This window comes from Eulemur rufifrons, chromosome 29 (assembly GCF_041146395.1).
Source record: "Eulemur rufifrons isolate Redbay chromosome 29, OSU_ERuf_1, whole genome shotgun sequence".
NCBI lineage: Eukaryota > Metazoa > Chordata > Mammalia > Primates > Lemuridae > Eulemur > Eulemur rufifrons.
Genome location: NC_091011.1, coordinates 80,048,655 through 80,061,451, shown reverse-complemented (window position 1 = coordinate 80,061,451; position 12,797 = coordinate 80,048,655). Strand labels below are relative to the sequence as shown.

The following is a 12,797-nucleotide window of genomic DNA, read 5'->3' as shown; positions in this document are numbered from 1 at the left end:
AATTTGATCCTCTACACAAAGCCTACTGTATCTATAGTGCATGAACAGGCATATACTAGTATAAGTCCTAGAATATAAAAAAACAAGGAATCTAGAGACTTGACAAAATTCTGAAATTCATTAAGCTTTGCTTTGGCATTCCTCCTACCTTCCTTCTGGTGCTCCTACTCCTATCTCTAAGATGTGCCTTAAATCTTCCCCAAGTTCCTCACCTGAGGCATCTCACAATTTCTTTCCCCTGATCTCCTAGCAGTCAAGATAACTCGTTTGAGTCAACTAACATAAACAACACTTGATTTATTCATTAATATTACAAAAAGGCCCTTGAGAATTTCACAGATGTTTTCTCTCCCCAGAAAAATCACATAGGCACTCACCCCAAATTTTTCATAAAATTTCAAGAGATTGAGGGTCACAAAGCCAATATATATCCATAAGCCCCAGAACTGTAAGCCCCAGGTTAAAAACCCTTTACTTAATATATTAATCTCATAAAACTCCAAGACTCTTCCACAGGAGTTTGTATTTTAAGAAAACTGTCAACTCAAATGATATCTCTAATTCTTAGAATTAAAAACTTTTAAGACAGTGTTAAAAAAAATGTAAAACAACCCCAACAATATGGAGAAGAGATTTTTAGGCAGCCCTGTCATTGAGGCCATCACTCAAAGCCTTCAAGTAGCAATTCCCATGAAAGAAGGGGAGGAACAGGACCTATTTCTAAGCATGGGTCATCTATTAAATTGGATTTTATAGGCCCTACCCCTGTAATTAGTAATGCCCTAGAAATCTATTCTATCTAAACCATCATGATTTCTAGCAAAACAATACATACACACACATTCAGAAAATTTATCTCTTAAATGCCAAGTCCAGTTTTTATCCCAGTAAACTCCCTGTAGTATTTCACATTGCTAACTTCCCTGTTAAGATTCTCTTAATCCCTCTCCTGAGCATCTTCAACTCTGTACCATTTATCTTATCTGTTTAGCCACTCTTTTTCAACTTCCCTCATAATTCCCTATTCTTCCACTTGACCCTCAGATGTATGCTCCCCAAGGTTGCCCTTAGTTTTTTCCTCACTCCTGATATTATACAGGTTGAGCTTCCTTAACCTGTAAATCTGAAATCCAAAAGGCTCCAAAATCTCAAACTTTTTGAATGCTGACATGACAGCACAAGTGGAAAATTCCACACCTGACCTCATGGACAGGTCAAAGTCAGAACTCTGTTTCATGCACAAAATTACTTAAAATATTATATATAATTACTGCCAGGCTATGTGTATAAGATGCATATGAACATAAATGATTTTTGTTTAGACTTGGGTCCCATCCCTAGAATATCTCACTATGTATATGCAAATATTAAGAAAAAATCCAAAACATTTATGGTTCCAAGCATTTTGGATAAGGGATACTCAACCTGTACTATTTTTGCAGTTTCTATATGATATACTGATGAATGCAAATCCCTTAATTGATCCCTACTCCTCCTTGAGCTCCAGCCCAAATATCCAAGTATGTACCTGACATTTCTTGATTCCCATAAATATATAAACACATCTGAAATCATACCCTATTGCTTTCCTCCTCAAATTCTGTTCTTCCTATACATTCCCTATCTTAAAGGCATCACTATCATCCATTAACCAAACTATAATCTTTAACTCCTCCATACTCAATTGTCAGACAAATTTGACAACCGTAAAGTAAAAATAATCTCCAGAATTTATCTCCTTTTACATCACAATTCGATAGTTTCACAGGTCTCCAGTCCAATCTTCGCATGTCATCCTTTTCAAAACTAGAAATGTCCTACTCAAAGCCCATAAGGCCCCCAAACGTCTCAGAATAAAGTCCATACTCATGAGCATGGAATTACAAACTCTTCCTAATCAGGATACAACCCCATCAGCTTCATTTCCCACTGCTCTCCAAGTAGAGTAAAATCCACTTGCTATTTCTCAAATCAGACTATTGATGCCCTTCCTCTCAGCTCCTCTTCTCCATCAGTACTGCTACTATTCAAAGTCCTCCTCTAACTTCCCCTACGTGAAAAGTCTTCCCTAACTTCACTTTTCCCCCTGGATCACTTTCCTCTCTCCAGAAGGAATTCCTCCCTCCATCTATAATCCCACACCACTCCTTCTTTACTCTATTTTGGTTCTCAACAAGCTGTATTATAGAAAGCTGAACCCCTTTTTTTCTCCCCTACTGGACAAGGCCCATGGTTTTTGTTACTCTAGCACCTAGCACATGCCTGGAACATAGTGTGTCTTTAATCAATGTCTAGTGAATGAATAGCAAACTCCAAAGTGAAGACACACTTAAGGATGTTATTTCTCAATGGAGGGTATGCCGCATCCTCTTGAACATAAAACAAGAATTAGGTCCCCTAGTCCCTAGCTCCCCATTTCTAGTCCACTGCTCAAATAGTTTTAAGCAATGTTTCATGGGGACATTTCCTCACTTCCTCTTGTTCTTTGTAGGTTTACTGCCAGCCTAACCACATTAGCATTCAGTAGCAGCAACAAAACAGACTTAAAATTCTAAAAAGCAAAGACTTTACAATTACCAACAGTAAAACACAAGTCCCTTTTTTTCAAGTCTTAATGTACATGCATACAAAGCTCATTCTTCATAGATGATTCTGAATATGGCTTGGAATAGTTTACCCAACAGGCACCACTTAAGAGTTCTTAAGAAAAATGACCACTTTCTTTTCATCAAAGTGAAGCCAAACTTTTCACATTTGTAACCACAGAAATTAGCATGCATGAATTAATCTAAATACTATGCTTATATACTAAAAAATATAATTACTATAAATAGTACAGTCTAAATCACCGAACTGATGACCCATATAAAAGTAGCCCTAGTAGCTTCTTTTGACAATATTTCCCCCCAAAAATTCCAGTGATCATCTCAACCTATAAAACTAGATTCTTTTACCAGTATCATCTTCTCGTTCCCTCTCTTCTCCACACCAACCCTTCTTCAACACACAAATATACCCCTCCTTACTAGACATGGCTTCTTCAAGAAATTATCTGATGATTCAGTACCAGTTACAGTTTTAAACTCTTTGTGGTTGGGCGAGTCAGACTACAGGTCTAGGATTCAGTAGACGATTCCTTAGGGTCAGATCATCTTCTATGTGACTGCTACTAGTGATACAATACAGATTTGCCTGAGGGGATCACAAATGTGGTAGGCATTTCTTAACTGTAAGTACTTTGTTTTTTTAATATACTAGAAGATCTCTATAAAGTTGTTATTTCTGGCTTTTCTTTAGTTCATAGAAAGTTCACTTGGTATCATATAAACATTCACATTTTAGGACACTTTAAGCATAAGGACCATGACATGATGAAGCCTTTTTGATGTTTCAGTAACTAAACTGAATTGCATGGGGTTGAAAACACATTAGCCTAATTCTGAAATGCACTTTAGAAAAAAATATACATTCCAAAGTATACATATAATCCACTTATTTTCCTTGCGCATTCAAGTATTCATTTTCCAAGTTTTGTCCATATTACATTAAAATAACTTCAAACAAAGCAGTCTTGTTGCTCCAGGATTAAAAATTTCCAATAGCTCAATGTGGTTTTAATCTTCTGGAAACACCTGAAATTGATTTGTTTCACCTCCTTTTACTACTATTTATCTTCTAGCCCGTTCACCTTAGTAGAATACTAATGGATAAAAGTACTAACTGAAAACCCAAGAAAGTGGATAATCCACCCTCCAGTTAATAAGGAAATATACGATACAAAAGGTACAAAAATTAACATGTACCCAGAGACTCTAAAAACATCAGACTTGATCTAAATAAAATGTTTCTAAAATAAACTTAACAAGTGAGTTTCTTTTTCATTGCTGTTTTACCAAGCATTCATGGAAAATTATATTTGGGTAAGCTCAAGCTGAAAACACTAGCTTTAGTTCACAAGGAAAACATGAAAGAACAAAAAGAAAATGTCCTTTAGTATAGAACATTTTCTGAAATGTTTTTTATAAAACCGTAACATAAATACCAAACATTGGTATTTATTTGTAAGATTGATTTTCCAAATACTACTTATATATGTACTGCTACTAGGCATCACACATAGTCACACACAAACATCAAAATTCAAATATCCCACTTCCTGGATGATTACAGGCCCAGAAAGGATGCTTCTAAACTCGTCAGGTTAGAGTAGACATTTGTGAAACTCAACAGCCCACGGAGTTCCCCCTTACCCTCCAACTTTCCACAGTGGCACCAAGTGGATGAATAAGCCTGCTTCAGCATGAAGCATCGGGCTTGTCTAAAGATATCTAACAGAAGCTGAATGTATACATTAACTTCCTGTTGAGGTAGGACTGCAGAGTGTGTTTCTAAAGACTGACAGTTCATAGTCCCTCCAGAAACCAAAAAATCAGCATGCTTTTTCAAATACCCCTGAAAAAATTTTAATTTCAGTAATTACTGTTCATCATTATTATTCCCCTACATTTACTGAATGCCTTATTACATGTAAGGTATAAAATTTTAATCCTAGACCACAAAGAGCTTAAATTTCCCTTAAAACAGTCATCCATTTGTGGTTATTTCACATAAAATGCTCTTGCTTGGTTGAACCTACAGTGTATGGGCAATGCAAATTCAGGGATTTAAATCATAGGAAGTTGGCCTTCAGCTCCCTAACAAACTGAAGAGATGAGTGAACAATTAAGATTTAATAAAACAAAAACCTACAATTTTGGATTCCACTGAAATATACATGATTTGAAAAGGAAACCTGAAATCCTTTCTCCTTTAATTCCTTCTATATCTGGACAAGCGCCCCCATTATCTTCTACTCCTATAGATTCTTCTCTAAACACAGGAGCTAAATTTCCTTAACACATGATAAGGAGCCCAGTGCAGTGGTACTTGAATGTAGTCCCAGCTGCTCAGGAGGTTGAGGTAGGAGAATGGCTTGGGCACAGGAGTTCAAGGCCAGCCTGGGCAACATAGCAAGGCCCACTCATGCCCCTCCCCTAGGTATCTAATTAAAAAAAAAAAAAATTTTTTTGGAATGATAAGAAAACTATTTGCACAAAAACTCCTGGTGTGAGGATAAGATATATATATATATATATTTTTTTTTTTTTGCTTAAATGAAAAACACAACCACTGACTACTAAGCAAAAAGTAATCTTCCCTCCTCTATGCTCAGTTTGAGTTTGAGAATCAAAGGACTTCAAATAAAGATGAGCCAAAAGATTAAGTAAACAGTTTAATCTGATTTTGTTTTGATTTTGGTCATGGGCCCTATTGAACGCCATGGTCTAACTATCAATAGAAAAAAAAAAAAAAAGCTCCTTGACACAAAAAATTCTGCACACAATTTAAGGTCCAAGTTAAGAATAAATATACTACATTACATGTGATAATTGTATGCTTGCTTTCACACTCATAAAATAAGGAAATTACACTGAGATGCACAGATATAACTAGTCATATTTTCATTATCTTATGGGAAAACGTGTCAAGAACTTTCAAACACAATATTAGGGAGTCAGGCTACTACTGGATCAAACACACACACACACACACACACAAACCAGCACCACCAGAGCCCCACCTCAGCACTCCCCTTTCCTTCCCTTTAGTGAGAAGCAACCCAATAACTTACTGTTCAAGGCTAAAGGAAAACAAAATTTTTAAACAGCCAGGGTTGAGATGGAATGGGAAAAGGATCACTATGAGCACAGATGATGCCCTGGGACAAAAAGCTGTACCCATTCTCCTGCCCAACACTGTCCAAGCTGATAGGCTCACTCACACTACCTTTTTCCTTTTGAGTTTCCCAATACATGACCTCTAAACACAAGAAAATGTGTATTTTGCTCTGACCACAGAAAGAATTCAGCACAATTGACACGAGCTCTAAAGTAAGCAATTAATATATTCTAATATAATGCTTGAGAAGAAAGAACAGGCAACAGCTCCTCCAACTGGTTGGAACAAGATAGCATTTGAAGCCCTAAATATAATAAAATTTTCAGACTCCAAGTTCTGTTGGGCACATTCAAATGCATTGCAGAAACTTTGGGACCAGCAGCAACGACACAACAGGTGAGAGAGGAGGTGGACACCACTGCACAGTGGAGTGCATAACATGCAAAATCCGAAAGGGTTTGGGGATGTGGGATAATACCATGCACAAGGCAATTCCAGAGCCCCTGTCTTTCCAGTAGCAAGGTTCTGTTCCTTCGGAAGGGCGTGCCACTCCCCCTCTCCCTTACCCAGGGGACCTCCACCCCAGGCACAGGAAGAACCGAGGCCCCTCCGTGAGCACATCTCAGCTGGGGAAGAAAACACAATGTCGCTACTTATTTCTGCGTACAAAAGGACTTTGCGCCCTCCTCCTCCAACTGCTGCCTGGGCCAACTCCTAACTTGCAAGAAGGTGGGCAACGCGCCATATTCCAGCGTCCCCCTGTCTACCTGGGTAACAAGCCCACGCTACCCCGGCGGGAGGGAAGCTTCGGCGGCAGCCCGAAGAGCCAGCCTCCTCTCCCGCAGGAGACAGCGGCTCCCGCGCCCCGGCCCGGCCCCGTCGCGCCGCGCCGCCCGCGGACGAGACCCGGGAAGGGCCGAGGGGGCGAGCCGGCAGCTACGACTCCGGTCCCGCGCAACCCGCCCACCTCCCGCTCCAGGGCCCGGCGCGCTCTCCCGCGCCTCCCGCTCCCGAGCCCGCGGGAAGGCCGAGCCCCGGGTTCCACGGCGGGAGGAGGCCGCGGCCCCGAGAACCCCAGGCGGCGGGGGAGGCCGGAACCCTGGGGCTCTCGGAGGGCAGTACCTCCCTCCCGAGCCCGCCAGGACGCCTGGGGCCTAGTGCGGCCTGCGCATCCTCGGGGTGGCGGTTTGACTGGGCCGGGCCGGGGCCCCCCGCCCGAGGCGGGCCGAATCCGGCGGGGGCCCAGGCCCGGAGCCGGGGGCAGCAGGGTGCCGGCTGCGGGGCGGGCCGGCCGGCCGGCGGGCGGGCGGCGTGTTGCGGCTGCGCCGGGGCTGAAATAGCTGGAGATTGCGCGGTAGGGCACTCACCTCAGAGCGGCTGCGCTACCGTGGGCCTGCGCCGTGGAGACTGCGACCGCGCCGGCTCCTCGCAGCCTCCTGCCACCAGCGGCAATGGCGAGCGCTGCCGCCTCTGCCGCCGCCGCCGCCGCCGAGAAGGGGGAGGGGAGGGAGAGAGGCACGCACGCGACGCACAGGCTCGGCTTCCCCGCCCGGCGGCGCCATGATAGGGAGGTCGGCGCGGCGCCTCGGCGGGCCGGGCGGCCACGGGCAGGGCTGGCGGCTGGGGCTCCCGCCTGGCCCGCAGTCTCCTCGCGTTCGCACGTCGCCGCAAAGGTTTGGATGGGGCCAGAACCATGACAGCAGCTCGGTTAGCGAGATGTGGACGCCGCGGAGAAGCGGTGCAGGCAGCTCAAAATGGTTGCTAATCTGGAAGGAGTACCATCTCTCGCCCCCCAGCCGCGGGGATTAGGACCTCCCCAAGGTGCCTGGAGGATCGGAAAGGGGTTCCCCCGAATTTTCCTCGGCTCTGCCTTCCCTCTCTCATCCTCACCCTCTCTTTGGAATGATTTCTGCTTCGCTTTCTCAAACTCTGCCCACATATTTGAAAGTAAAAGTTTTTGTGCAAAGCAATATATTTATTTATTCACTCATTCGTTCGTTCGGCGAACATTTCTAGAAGGCCCTTTCTATGCCAAATATTGTTCTGGGCGCGCTGAAGATGCACCTGTTAGCAAGACGGAGTCCTGGCTCTCGTGGAGCTGCCTGAGAAGTAGAGAGAGGTAGACAGTGGGGAAACAGTCCAATGTTGGAGACATAGGAAGTAGTTTTTGTTTGTTGTTTAAGTGTGATCAGGAGACTACCTCCGTCAGAGTCACTCAGGCTGATTGTTTAAATCCTGGGCCCCGGTTGGTATCTCCAGAATCTTGGCTTGTTAGCCTAGGAACCTGCATTTTTAACACCTCATCCACCCCCACACTCTTGGCAATTCTTATGTACACCATAGTGTAAGAGCCATATTTAGGGAATTACTGAATATCCGAAAGGGTGTCAGAAAACAGCTTAACAAAATCAGGAGGCTTTAGTTTTCAAGAATATTCTATCCACCTCAAAACTCAACATATCCAAAAATTGAATGCCTTTTTCTCCAGTGTCCTCTAAGGAAGTAAGAGAACCACTCAGGTGCTCAAGCCAGAAACTGAGGAAGGATCCATTACTCCTTCCTCTCTCCCTGGAGTCCCCCACATCCAGTTAGATCTTTGTAACTGTTGTTCCCTGCTACTATCAACTCTCATGGAAATACTGCAATAGGCTCTTCATTGTCTCCCTGCCCCTAGAATTGCCTTCTTCAATCCATATTCCACACTACAACACTACAGTTTGAATGTTTTTGGTTTGTTTTGGGTTTGGGGGGGGGTGTTTGTTTTTTAAGACAGTCTTGCTCTGTTGCCCAGGGTATGGCTAGAGTGCAGTGGAGTCATCATAGCTCACTGCAACCTCAACCTCCTGGGCTCAAGCCATCCTCCTGCCTCAGCCTCCTGAGCACTCACCACCATGTCCAGCCAATTTTTCTATTTTTGGTAGAGGCGTGGTCTCACTCTTGCTCAGGCTGTTCTTGAGCTCCTGGCCTCAAGCGATCTTCCCACCTTGGCCTCCCAAAGTGCTAGGATTACAGGCGTGAGCCACCAAGCCTGGCCTCGAATAGTCTCTCAAAAAAGTAAATAATTCTCAACACAGTATTCCTGGCCAAAAGAAAAAAAAAGTAAATCATGTCATTTCCCTGTTTAAAACGCTTAGTAAGTTCCCATTAACATGTAGGTTAAAGTCTAAAATTATTTGAGGCAGCTTCAGGACCCTTGGTGACCTCATCAATGCTGCCATCTCTGATCTCATCTGCCACAGAATTTTCTCAGGCTGAAGTCCACCCAGGGAGCTCTCGGGTCATGTAAGTCAGGAAGTTCTGCCACCTCACAACTTTTGCAAGGGCTGCTCCCTTTACCCCGAACTTTCTTCACCTTTGTAGTCCCTCTAGTCCCCTACTTGAACCTTCACCTGAATAATTCCTACTACTCTTTGAGGTCTCAACTTTAATACTGTTTCCTCCATGAAGCATTCCCTCATCCCCCAAGATTGAGGGCTTTGGTGCTTCATCATCACTCCTAGTACTTAACCGCCAACACTTACTAAGGCGTCAGGATGTGTCAGGCACTATTCTAAGCCCTTTTCACACATTATCTCCTTTCTCATTTAATTCTCAAGTGGAGCCCATGAGGTAGGTACTACTATTATCCCATTTGACAAATGGAGAAACAGGGACATCTGGAAGTTACTTGCCCAAACCTGGACAGTAAGAGATGCAGCCAGGTCTGAAAGCCATTAGCCTGACCTCACAGGTGTACCCTTAACCATTACCAGGGTTTTTCAGACGCTGGTCAGTACCCACCGATGAAGTCCACAGGTAACTTAGTGGGCCATGACCAACATTTCATAAAAGAAATAGAAAATATTAGAGAACAGCAACTTAAGCTCTTGATTTAGCAAACTTTTGTCAGATTCTCTAATATGATAAGTTCTCTAAGTCTTATAAATACTGAAAATACCAGCTTATGCAAATATTACCAAAGTTAACACAAAAGTATAAATACTATGGATTTGATTTATTTCTTCATCCTCATATTTAATTCTGAACCTTCTTAGGGTTAAATGACATTTGCCATCCCAAGTGAATTGAGGTTACTGCCCCAAGCTGACTGGGTTTATCTTTGCAGAATAGGGATTCTGGGCCGGGCGCAGTGGCTCACGCCTGTAATCCTAGCACTCTGGGAGGCCGAGGCAGGTGGATCGCTCAAGGTTAGGAGTTCGAGACCAGCCTGAGCAAGAGCGAGACCCCCGTCTCTACTAAAAACGGAAATGATCTACACAGCTAAAAATATATATAGAAAAAAAATTGCTGGGCATGGTGGCACATGCCTGTAGTCCCAGCTACTCGGGAAGCTGAGGCAGAAGGATTGCTTAAGCCCAGGAGTTTGAGGTTGCTGTGAGCTAGGCTGACGCCATGGCACTCTAGCCAGGGCAAAAGAGCGAGACTCTGTCTCAAAAAAAAAAAAAGAGAATAGGGATTCTATCTCAGCAGGCTGAGCCTGCCTTTTGACCAAAGATTTTGGCTAAGATACTTCTGCTACCATTCAGTGAACACACTGAGTCCCTTTTATATAGATGCCATATATATATTGGTTTCTCCCAGACCCTACCCTAGAGATTAGATTCCCATGGTGTCTTACCTTGTTCTTGCTGGACCTATTGATTAGGTTAGGAGGTAGATGAAATTCTGGTAACCTCACCCAGATTCCTTCCCCTATTGGATTAGATCCAACTGATCTCTTCACTGGGTAATTAAATTTGGTGTTCTTTTCCTACACTTTCCCTTTCTGCCACAATCCCAAAGTCATTCTAATGACAAAGAAGGTAGATCGAGCCAGGCAGTAAAGGGTCCTAATGACCTCCTTAGGAATTTGTTCTTAACTCGGTAGGCAGCAAGATAGCTCTCAACAATTTTGAGCAATACACTAGGGTCATAACAGATTTACCAGAACATCCAAACATGAGTTGAACCACCGGTCTCCAGAGGGCACTTACGGCCCCTCCCTTCCCCACCCTCCTACCCCTCCCAAGGTGGAGGCAGGACGGTAAGCAAGAAATTTCACCCCATCCCCACCCCACACACACAAAGGAAGAAAATCTTGCTAAAACTGGAGAATACGGAACATTATCTCCTTGGGGTAGAGTCTTTAAAAGATAAAAGATTCAACAAAAACAGGTGACGTCTCCTTCCCATTTTTCAACATAACCTGAGTGGTAACAAGGGCTGCCCTTGCCCTTCTGAGAAGCAGCCCAGCCCGGCCAGCCTGCGCTTTTCCCCCTCCCACAAGGTCGCCAGACCCTAGGGCCACAACCCGCAGATGAAGCCTTGGGACAGCCCCAGGCTTGGGGCAAAGAGGCTGTGGTTTGTCTTTCTCTCCAGTTTCTCTGGTTAGGGTGGTTTTTGTCCCACTAGGAAGTAAAGTTCTAAGACTCATATTTGGGCATTGATGGGGGAAGGGTAGACAGAGAAGACCAGAGTCCAGCCTATCTTTCCTGACTTCTGTACTGTGGTTTGCACCCAGCTAATAATAAAGTGCTCCTTTGCCTGGTCATGTCATTGTCCCCATTATACATATTTACACACATGCACACACACCATGGACCGCATGGGGTGTAGAGATGGCTGGCCAAGGCAGGATTTAGGCATTTCGAGATCCCCAACCAAGTATCTTCTCCGTATCATTTTAATATCAGTCCTTGAAAGTTACTCTGAATGCCCCTAACAGACCAGAATTAAGCTGGAGATGGCCAAAAGAAATGAAAAGAAAAAGACCAACAAAGAAGATAAACAGGAAAATTCAACACTGCTTGGTAACTGATGCGATATTGAGGAACTAGGAGGGCAAAAGTCAGAGGTAATTCCATGGTTTTAAGAACTAAATGACAGAGAGTTGGTAGTGTGGTTGACAGCCATCTAAAGGGAAGTCAATTTAGATAGAGGACGTGTTTGGTTTCAGACAGACTGCGTGATGGGTGGCCACATGGAGTCCTGGCGTTTGGCAGATCACTCCGGGCAGTCAGCAGCATGGAATGCCAGTGGGAAAGGCTGAGCGGGGCAATCAGGCCTGAGTGTGGACAGAGTGGTGCTGGTGGCATAGAGCAGGGATGATCTGAGAGACATTGGGGAGAAAGTTTAATCAGGGCTTGGAGACTGATTTGATTTTGAGAGTGATGGAGTGAATGAGTTTTCCAATAACTCTCTAATACTTTTTTTTTTTTTTAAACCTTTGAGAAGTGCAGTTCATTTAATACTTTTATATTGAATACTAATAGCTTTGGACAGTTGCTCATTTTTAAAATGAGATCAGTCATTACATTTATTTATTCAACAGATAACTTGTAACGGTCACCTTTGGGTGTGACTCACTAGTTCAATAGAGTCCCCCTTCTCTGGAAACTGCCCCATTCACAGAGATGGTGCCCACCAATCATGCCTATACTGGAGAACCTCCCTCCTTCCACCCACCCTTGCTGAGTGAGCCAAGGGTAGTCATCTGACCCGTGCTGTGCCAAGTGCACTCTCTCTCAGGAATTCAGAATGTTTGTTTGGCTAAGAGACACAGAGACTGGAAGCATGCTAGAGCTAAGTCACATTAATGATGGAGCTATGGAGATAAGATCCATGAACACCACTGAGGACCCAAGATTGCCATATTCCTGCCATGCCTTCCAGCCACAGATGATTGGTCCAGACTCGAGCTGACTCCAGCTGGGCCAATTAAGTCCTTTCATGGAGATTTTTGAAATTGAAGTTGAGATCTGTGTGTGTGTGTACTTGAGCTACAACTTATGTAATTTTGGGAGCTGTAGGCAGAGACAATTTTCCACCAAATGAACTGGGAAGTAGAAAGTCCATCAGTAGTGAGAGAGGGGTGCGGCTTATGCACACAGAGTAGCAGAAAGGAGAGAGAGTGAGAGAAAGGATTTCCCAGAGTCTCCACATTGCTGTAGTTTCTGGTTCTTTTCCTAAGACCTATAGGATTCCTGCCTTTGGGTTTCACACGTTCCTGAGTAGCTTCTGATAAATCACCCTTTTTGCTGAAAGTGGTTTGAATAGGCTTTTTTTTTTGTTTGTTTGTTTGTTTGTTTGTTTTTGAGACA

General features: G+C 43.8%; 1 protein-coding gene across 1 annotated transcript in view; it reads right to left on the bottom strand.

Annotated features, from left to right (window-relative positions):
* The window catches only part of NRF1 (nuclear respiratory factor 1), a 117,816-nt gene extending 110,665 nt beyond the window's left edge, over window positions 1–7,151 (bottom strand). Inside the window, exon 1 of the mRNA XM_069461821.1 lies at window positions 7,086–7,151. The gene's annotated coding sequence lies outside the window, so the exon portion shown is untranslated. The remainder of the gene's footprint in view (window positions 1–7,085) is intronic.
* Window positions 7,152–12,797: the final 5,646 nt, after the last annotated feature.